The sequence below is a fragment of the Mandrillus leucophaeus genome, unplaced genomic scaffold (genome assembly GCF_000951045.1).
Source record: "Mandrillus leucophaeus isolate KB7577 unplaced genomic scaffold, Mleu.le_1.0 Scaffold398, whole genome shotgun sequence".
NCBI lineage: Eukaryota > Metazoa > Chordata > Mammalia > Primates > Cercopithecidae > Mandrillus > Mandrillus leucophaeus.
In genome coordinates this window covers 1,203,042-1,214,468 of record NW_012104231.1, presented here as the reverse complement: position 1 = coordinate 1,214,468, position 11,427 = coordinate 1,203,042, and the positions used below count along the sequence as shown (strand labels likewise).

Genomic DNA, 11,427 nt, shown 5'->3' with positions numbered 1-11,427 from the left:
TAGCCAGGATGGTCTCGATCTCCTGACCTCGTGATCCGCCCGTCTTGGCCTCCCAAAGTGCTGGGATTACAGGCTTGAGCCACCGCGCCCAGCCAGGCATTATTTATTTTTATTTTTATTTTTTTGAGACAGCCTCGCTCTGTCACCCAGGCTGGAAGTGCAGTGGTGCGTCTCTGCTGGCTGCAGCCTCCAATTCCCGGGTTCAAGCCATCCTCCTGCCTTAGCCTCCCGAGTAGCTGGGGTAGACTACAGTTATGCGCCACCATACCCAGCTAATTTTTGTATTTTTAGTAGAGATGGGGTTTTGCCACGTTGGCCAGGCTGGTCTCAAACTCCTGGCCTCAAGTGATCCACTGGCCTCGGCCTCCCAAAGTGCCGCGATTACAGGCTTGAGCCACCACCGCGCCCAGCCCTTATTATTTGTGTTACGTTAACAACAGCGCTAATCACAACAGCCCCCAGCCTCGCCCTACCCACGGCTCCTATCTGTACACTAAGCCTTCCGCACTGCAGCAGGCCTGCCCCTGAGCTCGGACAAGAACACGTCCACTAGGAGGCCGGTCATCACCAGCTCTTCCCTCAAGAACAACAGCCTTCAGGGTCCAAGGAGCAATGTCACCTCCTGGGCTCCTGGTGGGGATGGTCTCCTGAGCCCTAGAAGGGAAAGGGGCTGTGGGCCAGAGGGCTCAGGACTAAATGACCACAAATATTCACAGGAGCCGAAGGTTAAAAGAATCCAGGGTCCACCGACAGGTGCATGGATGAACAAGCTGTGCTCGATCCAAACAGTAAAACATGATTCAGCCACAAAAAGGAATGAGCCACTGGCGGCTCTACAGAGCAGGTGAAAGCTGAAACTTCACGCTCAGTGCAAGAAGCCGACGCTACAGACCACATACGGTAGGATTCCATTTATATGAAATGTCCAGAACAGGCAAATTGACAGAAACAGAACATGCATTAGTAGTTACCAGGAACTGGTGGATGGGGCAGGAGGAAATGGGATTTTGTTTCAGGGTGAGGGAAAAATTCCAGAACAAGACAGAGGGGATGGTTGTACAACACTGCAAGTCTGTTTGATGCTGCTGAACTGCACACTTTAAAATGGCAACTTTTATGTGATGTTATTTTATCACAATAATTTTGTCTCCCCCGTGCCCCCCACCCCTGGAGACAGGGTCTCGCTCCATTGCCCCGTATGGAGTACAGTGGCACAATCTTGGGTCACTGCAACCTCTGCCTCCCGGGCTCAAGCAATTCTCCTGCCTCAGCCTCCCATGTAGCTGGGATTACAGGTGAGAGCCACTACATCCCGCTAATTTTTTGTATTTTTAGTACAGACAGGGTTTCACCATGTTGCTCAGGCTGGTCTCAAACCCCTGAGCTCAGGCAATCCACCTGCCTCGGCTTCCCAAAGTGCTGGAATTACAGGCGTGAGCCACCGCACCTGGCCGCCAATAATTTTTTTTAAAGATTGAGAATCAAAAGGATCACCCAGGGCTCCAGCCCCGAAGTCCCCAGGGCAGAGTGGCCAAGGAATCTGCATGCTTCTCCATAGCCCTTGCTGCTGGGGATGTGGGAAGCCCAGCAAGTTCACAGCCACACACTTTGTCATTCCAGAGCCGCTGCCTTCCCCAACCCTAAAGGCCTGACCCCACGGCTGGTGCCTGGTCCCAGGCTGGCCGCCCACTCCTATCTACCTTCAAAAAACCAGTACTCCTGGAGAAAGGTCTTCCAGGGTGCCAAGAAATGATACTTTGTTCTAATTAATTATTTACACTTTGCTATTTTTTTTTTCTCTCCTTCTTGGTCTCACTTGGCTTTTTTACTGCAAACATCAAATTGTCAGGCTCCAACAGACACAATTAATGTCTTGGGGGCACTGGGAGGAACAATTAGCCAATTAAAACTTAATTAACTGTGGACATGGACCAAAAAAAAAAAAAAAGAAAAAAAAAAAAGAAAGCATGCACCAGTTGCACCAGGACCAGCTAAGAAAATGCGAGCTCTCAGCCAACGGGGTGGGGACTCACAGGAAAGAGAAGTCACAAAGACCCACCCAAGAGGTCATCCAGCCAGTCCAACCAAATGGATTGATTCCCAGATGGGGAAACGGAGGCCCAGGGAGGAGAGCAGTGACCAGTCCACGTACAATGAGGAACAATGCTAAGGCCTGAGCACACCTCCTCTGCTCCTGGCGCCTCCTCAGGCGTGGGCTGCTGCCACCACAGCCACCCAGAGGCCCCTCTTCCCAGAGCCAAGTCCTAAGAGGGAAGGGAGACAACAGGTGTGCATCACTCCCCAGGGCGCCGCACCTGGCAGCCCAGCAGGTGCTAAGTTACTATCACTAATTCTAACAACCCAGTTTGCAGCTTTGTAGAACGTGGGTCTCCCTTCTGAAAACCCCAGGATAGCACCCCAAATCTCTCTGGTAGGGCTCCCTGGCACTGCCCTAGCTCCTGCCCCTCCTAGTCTCCTACTCCAAGCAGACCTCCCTTCTAAACCTGAGCAGGGCAGGCCACCGCCACCAGCCTCTGGACCTTTGCACATGCTGCCCCTAAGCCCTCCCACACCACCACCTTCACCTGGTGAACTGCAGCTCAGATCTCGAACCCCAGCACCTCCTCCAGGAAGCCCTCCTTGACCAGCTCAACTATCTAACATGCCTCTGCCCACCACGGTCCCTGTCACTCTGCACAGTAGGCAGTGGCCCCTGGCTCCCTGTCTTCCCAGGCTTCAATAATCTGAGGCTGCATGTCCTGGCACCAGCTGAGCTGAGCAGAGGACACAGAAGCAGAGAGGGCCACCTCCTGGCAACAGCCCCACTGCGGAGGGATGGGGAGGCCCAGCACCAGCCCTGGCCACAACTATAGCAATTCCCCAACCTCAGCCGTCTCAGAAAAATCAAGGTAATTCTGTAGACACTAGGCAGCCTGTCACAGACACCCGTGGCACCTCTGCAGGTGCCCACCCAGCATCCAGCCCTCGCTTTACTCAGGCTGAGTTCACCCGACACATGCTTTTATCAGGACCTACCTTATCAGTGGTGGCAAGAACAAGGCAGGCTTCTGGAAAGCACCCTTCAGCTATTGTGCTCTCTCCCCTCTCTGGGGACACAAAACCTGAGACCAGTTAGCCCAGGAGTGGGAAACCCCTGGCACATGTACCCATGCCATCACACCACACCCATGGCAGACAACGCTAATCAATGGCTGAGCCTCGGGACCCTTCTCAACTGAGCCCTCCAGTCAGCCACTACCAATCGATCAGGATTAACCAAGTCTTCAATTAGGCTCCTACCTCTACTGATGTAGTAGGCACAGGGAAGAGATGGGAGGCCACCCATAGTCACAGAACACAGCAGAGGCTCAGCCCAGAGGCTCTTGTCCCGATTCCATGGGACAGTCTTTTCAACAAATGGGGCTGGGAAAACTGGATATCCACATGCTGGGTGGCCCGTGGGGCCTGGCATTCGCTGAAACACTGTTCCTGAGGTCTTGGCCACACACCCACACCCAGCACCCCAACTCACCCCCTGCACCTCTGCCTTTCTGTCTGGAGTCGGCCCCACTCCAACCAGCCCCCAAATCCTTCCCTCTGCATTTATCCATCTGGTTTCTATTCCTTCACCCCCGCTCCCAGCCTTCTATAAAAAGCCAACAGTAATGACCCTCAAGCAGGTACAAGTTCCCAACCTGGCACCGTATTTCCTGGCACAGGAGCAAGAATCCCTACCTCACACCATTGGCATGGAGATCAAGGGATCCACTCCTTGGCCAAGGCCACTCCCAGAGCTTGAACTCAGGTCTGGAAATCACAGCCTCCTAGGACCCTGTGAGCAGGGTTGATGCAAAGACCCATAGGCTTCCTGGCCTGGTGTGCCAGGCTCAGCCACCTCACATGAAGCACAGTGGGTTGAGCCTGATCTCCAGGCACGTAGCTCATCAGACCTGTAGGGACTCGGCTACCAAAACTGACCCACCCTCCACCCTTGTCCAGTGTGAAGGTAATGATGGGCACGGCTCCCGCCTGGAAAAGGAAGCAGAGAGAAACCTTTCCCATCACCAGTTATAAAACGGTGAGTCAGTATCCGATGGGCTTACCGACTCCGTGTGTGTGTGTGTGCGTGTGTGTGTGTGCGTGTGCGTGTCTGTGCCCACATGCAGCATATCTGGTTGTCAAGTTCATCGGAAAGTGGGTGGGTGAATAATGTCCTGAAATGACAACAGCTAGCATATAAAAGAGGAAACGTCTTCAAGCAGAAACTCAGAAGGCCTTTGCCAACAGCCCCTGCGCTGGGCTCTGCTGGGAGCCCGAGGCGGCTCCCCTCCCCAGCAAGGAGCGACTGCATTTTAATAAGTAATTAGTGTGGAGTGGATGCTGCTAAAAAGACCAGCGCGTCTCCCCACCAGCATTAAGGCAGGGAGTGCAAATGAACTCACCGCCGCATCAGCATCTGAGAGTCATCAGACCGACTGGCAGAAAGGCCTCGGGTGAGCACAAAGTCTTCTACACTCAGCAAATTAATGAACAAATACGAAGAGGAAATGAACAAACAGGTGGAGCCTTGGGGCCTGGGTATGGAGATAAGGGGTGCTGGATCGATACCCCAAGGTTACTGCTGCATTCTCCCCTGGCCACACAGGGCCTGGGGGACACATTCATCAACGCAGATGTAAAATGGAGAAATCAATGACACAGCCGAGACGGCATCTGGATATACTTGTCCAGCCCCAGACGCAGGACAGGTGGATGGCAGGTGTGGGGCAGGACGCACTGGCCGGGTGAGGCTGGTACTCCAGGCCACTGGAATGGCCATCAGATGCACCCCTGCCCACTGCCAGGGCCATCACTCACATGCTCAAACGCGGCTGGTATAATCACAGCACCACTCCCAAGAGCTTCCATAGGAGACCCGCCCCAAGCAGACACACAGCGGCACCATCGGGAATCTCCCTCCCGCAGCCCTCGGCATGGGGGAGGCAAATCTTTAGACCCATTTTACAGATGAGGAAACAACAGTTGCGAGACCTGAAGCAACCTGTGGGACAAACTGGGTCCTGATGACAGCCTGATCCTCAGCATCACAATCTGTCCCAGCCCTCAGTGGTGTCTCCACAGGTCGACTCATCTGGCCCCAGAAGCACCAGCAGTCTCCAATCTGAACCCTCAAGGTCAAGTCCGGACAGTGGTGGGTGGGTGTTTGTGGGCAGGAAGGGGTAATGCCAGGGGTTGTGGCAACAACCAGGGAGCAGATGAGAAGTCTGGGGTGACAAACTGGGGTCCCCCCTCATGCCAGCTCCCAGTGACTGCCAGGTGCTGGGGTGCTGGGGTGCTATGCTGACAGGTGGGAGGTACCAGGATGGATTTGAGGTGCCTGCCCTGGCTCAGGGGGAGAGAGTGGCAGCGCATGCCAGGCGCTTCCATGGGGACATGGGGACCCAAGGCTGATGGAAGAGGGTCCCAGGCAGAAGAGGAGGGGAACAGAGGTGGTGAGGGAGGGGTCTTAATCCGGCAAGGAGGAAGGGCCCCTTTGCCTGCACGCAAAAGCCAAGAGGCCTGTCAGCTGCTGACAAACCCAGGGCCAGAGGGACCGGGATGACGGCTGCTGCCTGTCCCTCATCTGCAGCAGGTGCACAGCCGACTCCCATCATCCTGGATGTAGTGATGTGGTCTGTCCCCACCACCAGTGGCCCCAGGCCCAACTCAAAGGAGGCAAGTTTCCTCAGCTGTGATGGATCGATGGTTTCCAACTATGATTTTAGCCTCTTCAGAACCCTTTCTGTAAGCAAAATGTCAGCAAAACGCCATATAAAAAACAGATAAAAGTGGAGCTGTTCTGATTCAGCAGGGCCCTGCCCTCCCTGCCTCCTCCCAGCCTCCTGAGAAGGCCCAGAGTGGTCTGAGATTCTCAGCTAAAGGGAACGATTCTGGGTCTGAACGTCAGGGTCTGAAATGACGCCGTCAGCACAGACAACGGTGGTCACTGCACTGAGTCCTCTAAAGACTGCTGGTCAGCGCCCTCCCCTCCAGGGTCAGACCTTTTACTTCCTCTCCCCAGACAGCCCCACCAGCCTCCACTCTGCCTCCTGGCCTCCTCTCTGCCTCCCGGCATCCTCACTGCCTCCTGGCCTCTTCACTCCCCTCCCTGCCTCCCTGCTGCCTCCTGGCCTCCACCCTGCCTCCTGGCATCCACAGTGGCTCCTGGCATTCTCACTGCCCTCCAGCATCCTCACAGCCTCTTGGCCTCTTTACTGCCGCCCGGCCTCCCCTCTGCCTCCCAACATCCTGGCTGTCTTCGTGCGCCTTCCATACAACCAATTGCGCTGTGTCCAAACAGTTGCCTCGGTAGTCGGAGAGAAGAGGGCACAGCTGAGCAGATAAAAACGGGGCCTCTGCCATCAGCAGGACCTGAGGATGCCCCCAGCTCCACTGTACTGCAGAGATGCATCTTCTCTGTGCCTGTTTCCTTCCTCACTTCTTAAGGTCCCTGCAGGGTGCAGGTGCTCGTGGACGCAAAGGTCCAGCAGCCACAAGTGATTACGTCCATGGAGGAGGGAGGGAGGGACAGCAGGAGAGGCCGGCACTCAGATGACCAGTGGTGTGTGTCCAGCGTCGCCAGCTGGCACTTGAGAATCCGTAAGCAGCCATGGAGCCGCCTCCAGACAGTGCTGAGAGCCAGTTTTAACTGCTTCAGAAGTCTCTGAGCCTCCCAGAATGTTTTAATGAATAATAAATAGGAGAATTAAGCCCGTTTATTGGAAGGTGCACACTGCTCTTCAACTCAAGCGAGAGAAGCGGCCTAGCGATTTCCTCTGGGAAGGTTCGTTCTGCCCCGAGTGAAGCTGGAGTGAAGTGCACTGCCCAGCCAGCGCCGCGGGTTCCTGGGGCTGGGCAGGGTGGCCTGGGCTGGGACACCAGAGAAGCAGCATCAGACTTCACTCCGAAACCTGTCCCTGCACAGGACAAGGTGCCATCAGGGCAGGCCCCGCTGGCCCAGAGCTGAGCAAGCGTCTGCAGGAGGGTGGGAAGGCACCAGCAACTCTGGGGAGAACCTTCCAGGCAGGGGGCAGCCAGACAGCCCAGCGGCAGGAGAGGCTGAAGCAGCTCTACAGCATCGAGGAGAAGCAGGGGACAGGGAGAAGCAGGGGACAGGGAGAAGCAGTGGACAGGGAGAAGCAGGGGACAGGGAGAAGCAGGGGACAGGGAGAAGCAGGGGACAGGGAGAAGCAGGGGACAGGGACCAGGGAGGACAGAGCTTTCCCTCTAACAACCAGAAGGCGCTGCGCCCAGGGGGCCTCAGAGCACCCCTTCTGCAGGCAGGGAGCACCCCGTGCTGCTCAGGAGAAGCATGTCCTTCCCTCTTCCCTCCTCCCCTCCTTTCTTCCCTCCCTTCTCCCTCCCTCCCGCCCGCCTGCCTTCCCTGCCCTCACCTCCTGAAAGAGTCCGTCCCTTTGTCCCCTGACCTACGGTGCAAGTGCACACTGTCAGTGGCAACTGTCCCCACAAAGGGAGACAGCCATGGCATCCTCATCACTCTCTGCTCCCCCTGCTCCGGCCCTACACAAAGAGCTGCCTGTGACCCGGCACCCAGGAGCCTCCGATCAACAGGGGAAGAGAGACTACTGTCCTCACGTCACAGGCGAGGACATCAGGCTCAGAGAAAGCCACGTGCCCACGGCCCTGCGAAGGAGCTGGATGGATCCCAATGACAATGCCATGACCAGGCACCTGGGGGAGGGACAGCAGCGAGGGTTGGAGGACCCAAGATATACCCACAGCCACGTGACCGTGCACCAGTTGCTTAGGTAGGGATAAGAGAGGCAACGCCACGGCGCACGGTAAACAGTGAGTGTGCTGCCAGGGTGCCTTCCTGCCCACCTGCAGGCCTGTGCTCAGCCCCCGCTCGCAATAAGGAGATCGGGGTCCCTACGGTCAGAATTATGATGATCTGCAGAGTCCAGGGACCAGAATCTCAGAAGCAAGGCACAGAAACCCTGCAGCCTCACCGGAATCCTCCCTCCAAATGCCCAACCGGATTCCAAGCTGAGGCAAAACCCGCCAGAGCTGGTGGCCCATGGACTTCTCCACACTCCTCCCCAGCCAGGCAACTGGACAAACCACCCAGACACAGGGCACAGAGGAAAACAGGAAAGGATCTACGGGCCGCGGAGCAGGGCCCACAGCTCCCATCAGCAAGGGCTGCGGACTCACTCTTCACGCTCGGCCATAACTCGGCCCCGAGCATGCCCACCCCGGGCAGCACAGGAAGCCGGACACAACTCATTTGAGCCCAAACCTCATCGCTTTAATGCAACCCTTTGAAAAAAGTACCAGGAGAGACAGCCAGAAGAGAAACACTTCCGGAATAAACTTTCCGGATCCTTTAGTTCCTACTGGAACTTGTGGGGTGAGTGAAGAGGAAGAAAATGCTCATAAAAATGACTAGGACAGGCCGGGCGCGGTGGCTCAAGCCTGTAATCCCAGCACTTTGGGAGGCCGAGGCGGGTGGATCACGAGGTCAGGAGATCGAGACTATCCTGGCTAACATGGTGAAACCCCGTCTCTACTAAAAATACAAAAAACTAGCCGGGCGAGGTGGCGGGCGCCTGTAGTCCCAGCTACTTGGGAGCTGAGGCGGGAGAATGGCGTGAACCCGGGAGGCGGAGCTTGCAGTGAGCTAAGAGCATGCCACTGCACTCCAGCCTGGGAGCACAGCGAGACTCCGTCTCAAAAAAAAAAAAAAAAAAAAAAAATGACTAGGACCTGCTGTTCATTTTTTTCAGAGTCGTTTACAGCAACACCTCCAAGGGGACAGTCTCGAGCTTCATTTGACCCCTGCAGAAACAAAGGCTCAACGAGACCAAGTATCTGCAGAGTCCAACTTGCGTCCAGGTCTGACTGAAGGGAAGCTTTGCTCTCGCCCGCCTCCTCCAGGGCCCGCCTGGCTCCACGGAGCCTGGATGAGAGGAGGCACCAGAAGGCAGGTGCAGTGGACCACCTGGCGGGTTTCCCAGGGCTCCGAAATCAGGAAGGTTTCCAAGCGTCCATCTGGCTGCTGCCCAGGTCTCCCCAGATGCCAGGGGCCAAGAGCAGAGGGAACCTGGCTGACTCAGGGTGGGTCCCCTCCCAGCACTCCTCCTGGGTTAAGGAAACCCTCTGCCCCTGTCCCAAAGGGAAGGCAAGAGAAAAAACCCAAGGGCCAGGGAGTGGAGACCGCCCTTAAGCAGCAGCTAAGGGCCATGAGCAGGGAAAATGTTGGCCAAACCAGCCCCGCCTCCACACAGGGCCATCCCTGGGCGAGGGAGAGAGCCTCACTCACGATAGTGTCCCTTTAACACACAGAGTGATCCTTTCCATGATAAAATCACAAAGGAAAGACTCCAGTGTCCAGTGCTGAATGTGAGCCAGAGCCAGCAGGCCTCGGGGCCAAAGCGCCGGAGTTTTCACTTTCTCACGCCTCTCTCCTACCATTAATTGCTCAGCAGCTAATCTGGGGGTCCCTGTGAGGGCAAAGACTATGTAAGTCTCTTCATTTTTATCTCCAGCATAGTAAGCGCTTACTAAATACTTGGTAAATTATATGCTTAACAGAATGATAGATGGGTGGATGAATGAATGAATGGACAGATGGGTGGATGGGTAGATGAATGGTGGATGGGTGGGTGGATGGATGGATGGATGGATTGGTGGGTGGTTGGATGGATAGTGGATGAATGGGTGGATGGGTAGGTGGATGGGTGGGTGGATGGATGGATGGATGGATTGATGGGTGGGTGGATGGATGGATGGATGATGGATGAATGGATGGATGGATGAATGGGTAGGTGGATGGATGGATGGTGGATGGATGGGTGGAAGGATGGGTAAATGGGTGGGTGGATGGATGGATGATGGATAGATGGATGGATGGACGGATGGGTAGATGGGTAGATGGATGGATGAATGATTGATGGGTGGATGGTGAGTAGGTGGATGGATAATGGATGGACAGATGGGTAGATGCGTAGATGGATGGATAGATGAATGATTGATGGACGGACAGATGGGTAGATGGGTAGATGGATGGCTAGATGGATGAATGATGGATGGATGGATGGATGGTGAGTGGGTGGATGGATGGATGGATGAACAGATGGGTGGATTCGTAGATGGATGGATAGATGAATAATGGATGGATGGATGGATGGAGGGATGAATGGTGGATGGATGGGTGGAAGGATGGGTGAATGGGTAGGTGGATGGACGGATGGATGAATGATGGATGGATGGATAGATGGATGGATGGACCGACGGATGGGTAGATGGGTAGATGGATGGATAGATGAATGACTGATGGATGGATGGATAGATGGATAGTGAGTGGGTAGATGGATGGATGGATGGACAGATGGGTGGATGTGTAGATGGATGGACAGATGAATGCTTGATGGATGGATGGATGAATGGTGGATGGATGGGTGAATGGGTGGGTGGATGGACGGATGGATGAATGATGGATGGATGGATAGATGGATGGATGGATGGATGGACGTATGGGTAGATGGATGGATAGATAAATGATTGATGGATGGATGGATGGCGAGTGGATGGATGGATGGATGGACAGATGGGTGGATGGGTAGATGGATGGATAGATGAATGATGGATAGATGGTGAGTGGGTGGATGGATGGACGGATGGGAGGATGGATGGATGGATGGATGAATGATGGATGAATGATGGATGGTGAGCGGATGGATGGATGGATGATGGATGGATGGATGGATGGATGGATGGTGGATGGATGGATGGATGAATGGATGGGTGGATGGATGGATGGATGGATGGGTGGATGGATGGGTGAATTGGTGGGTGGATGGATGAGTGGATGGGTGAATTGGTGGGTGAATTGGTGGGTGGATGGATGGGTGGATGGATGGATGGATGAATGATGGATGAATGATGGATGGATGGATGATGGATGGATGGGTAGATGGATGGATAGATGAATGGTGGATGGATGGATGGATGGATGATGGATAGATGGATGGATGGATGGATGATGGATAGATGAATGATGAATGGATGGATGAATGATGGATAGATGAATAATGGATGGATGAATGATGGATAGATGAATGATGGATGGATGGGTGGATGGATGATGGATGGATGGATGGATGGATGGATGGATGATGGATGGATGGTGGATGGATGGATGGATGAATGATGGATGAATGGATGGATGGATGGGTGGATGGATGGGTGGATGGATAGGTGAATTGGTGGGTGGATTGATGGGTAGATGGATGGATGGATGGGTGAATTGGTGGATGGATGGATGGGTGGATGGATGGATGGATGGGTGGATGGATGGGTGAATTGGTGGGTGGATGGATGGGTGGATGGATGGGTGAATTGGTGGATGAATGGATGGGTGGATGG

At 54.7% G+C, this 11,427-nt stretch overlaps 1 protein-coding gene across 1 annotated transcript in view; it reads right to left on the bottom strand.

Moving 5' to 3' along the window:
• The window catches only part of VAV2 (vav 2 guanine nucleotide exchange factor), a 278,878-nt gene that overhangs the window by 195,314 nt on the left and 72,137 nt on the right, over nt 1–11,427 (bottom strand). The gene's annotated exons all lie outside the window — the stretch shown is intronic.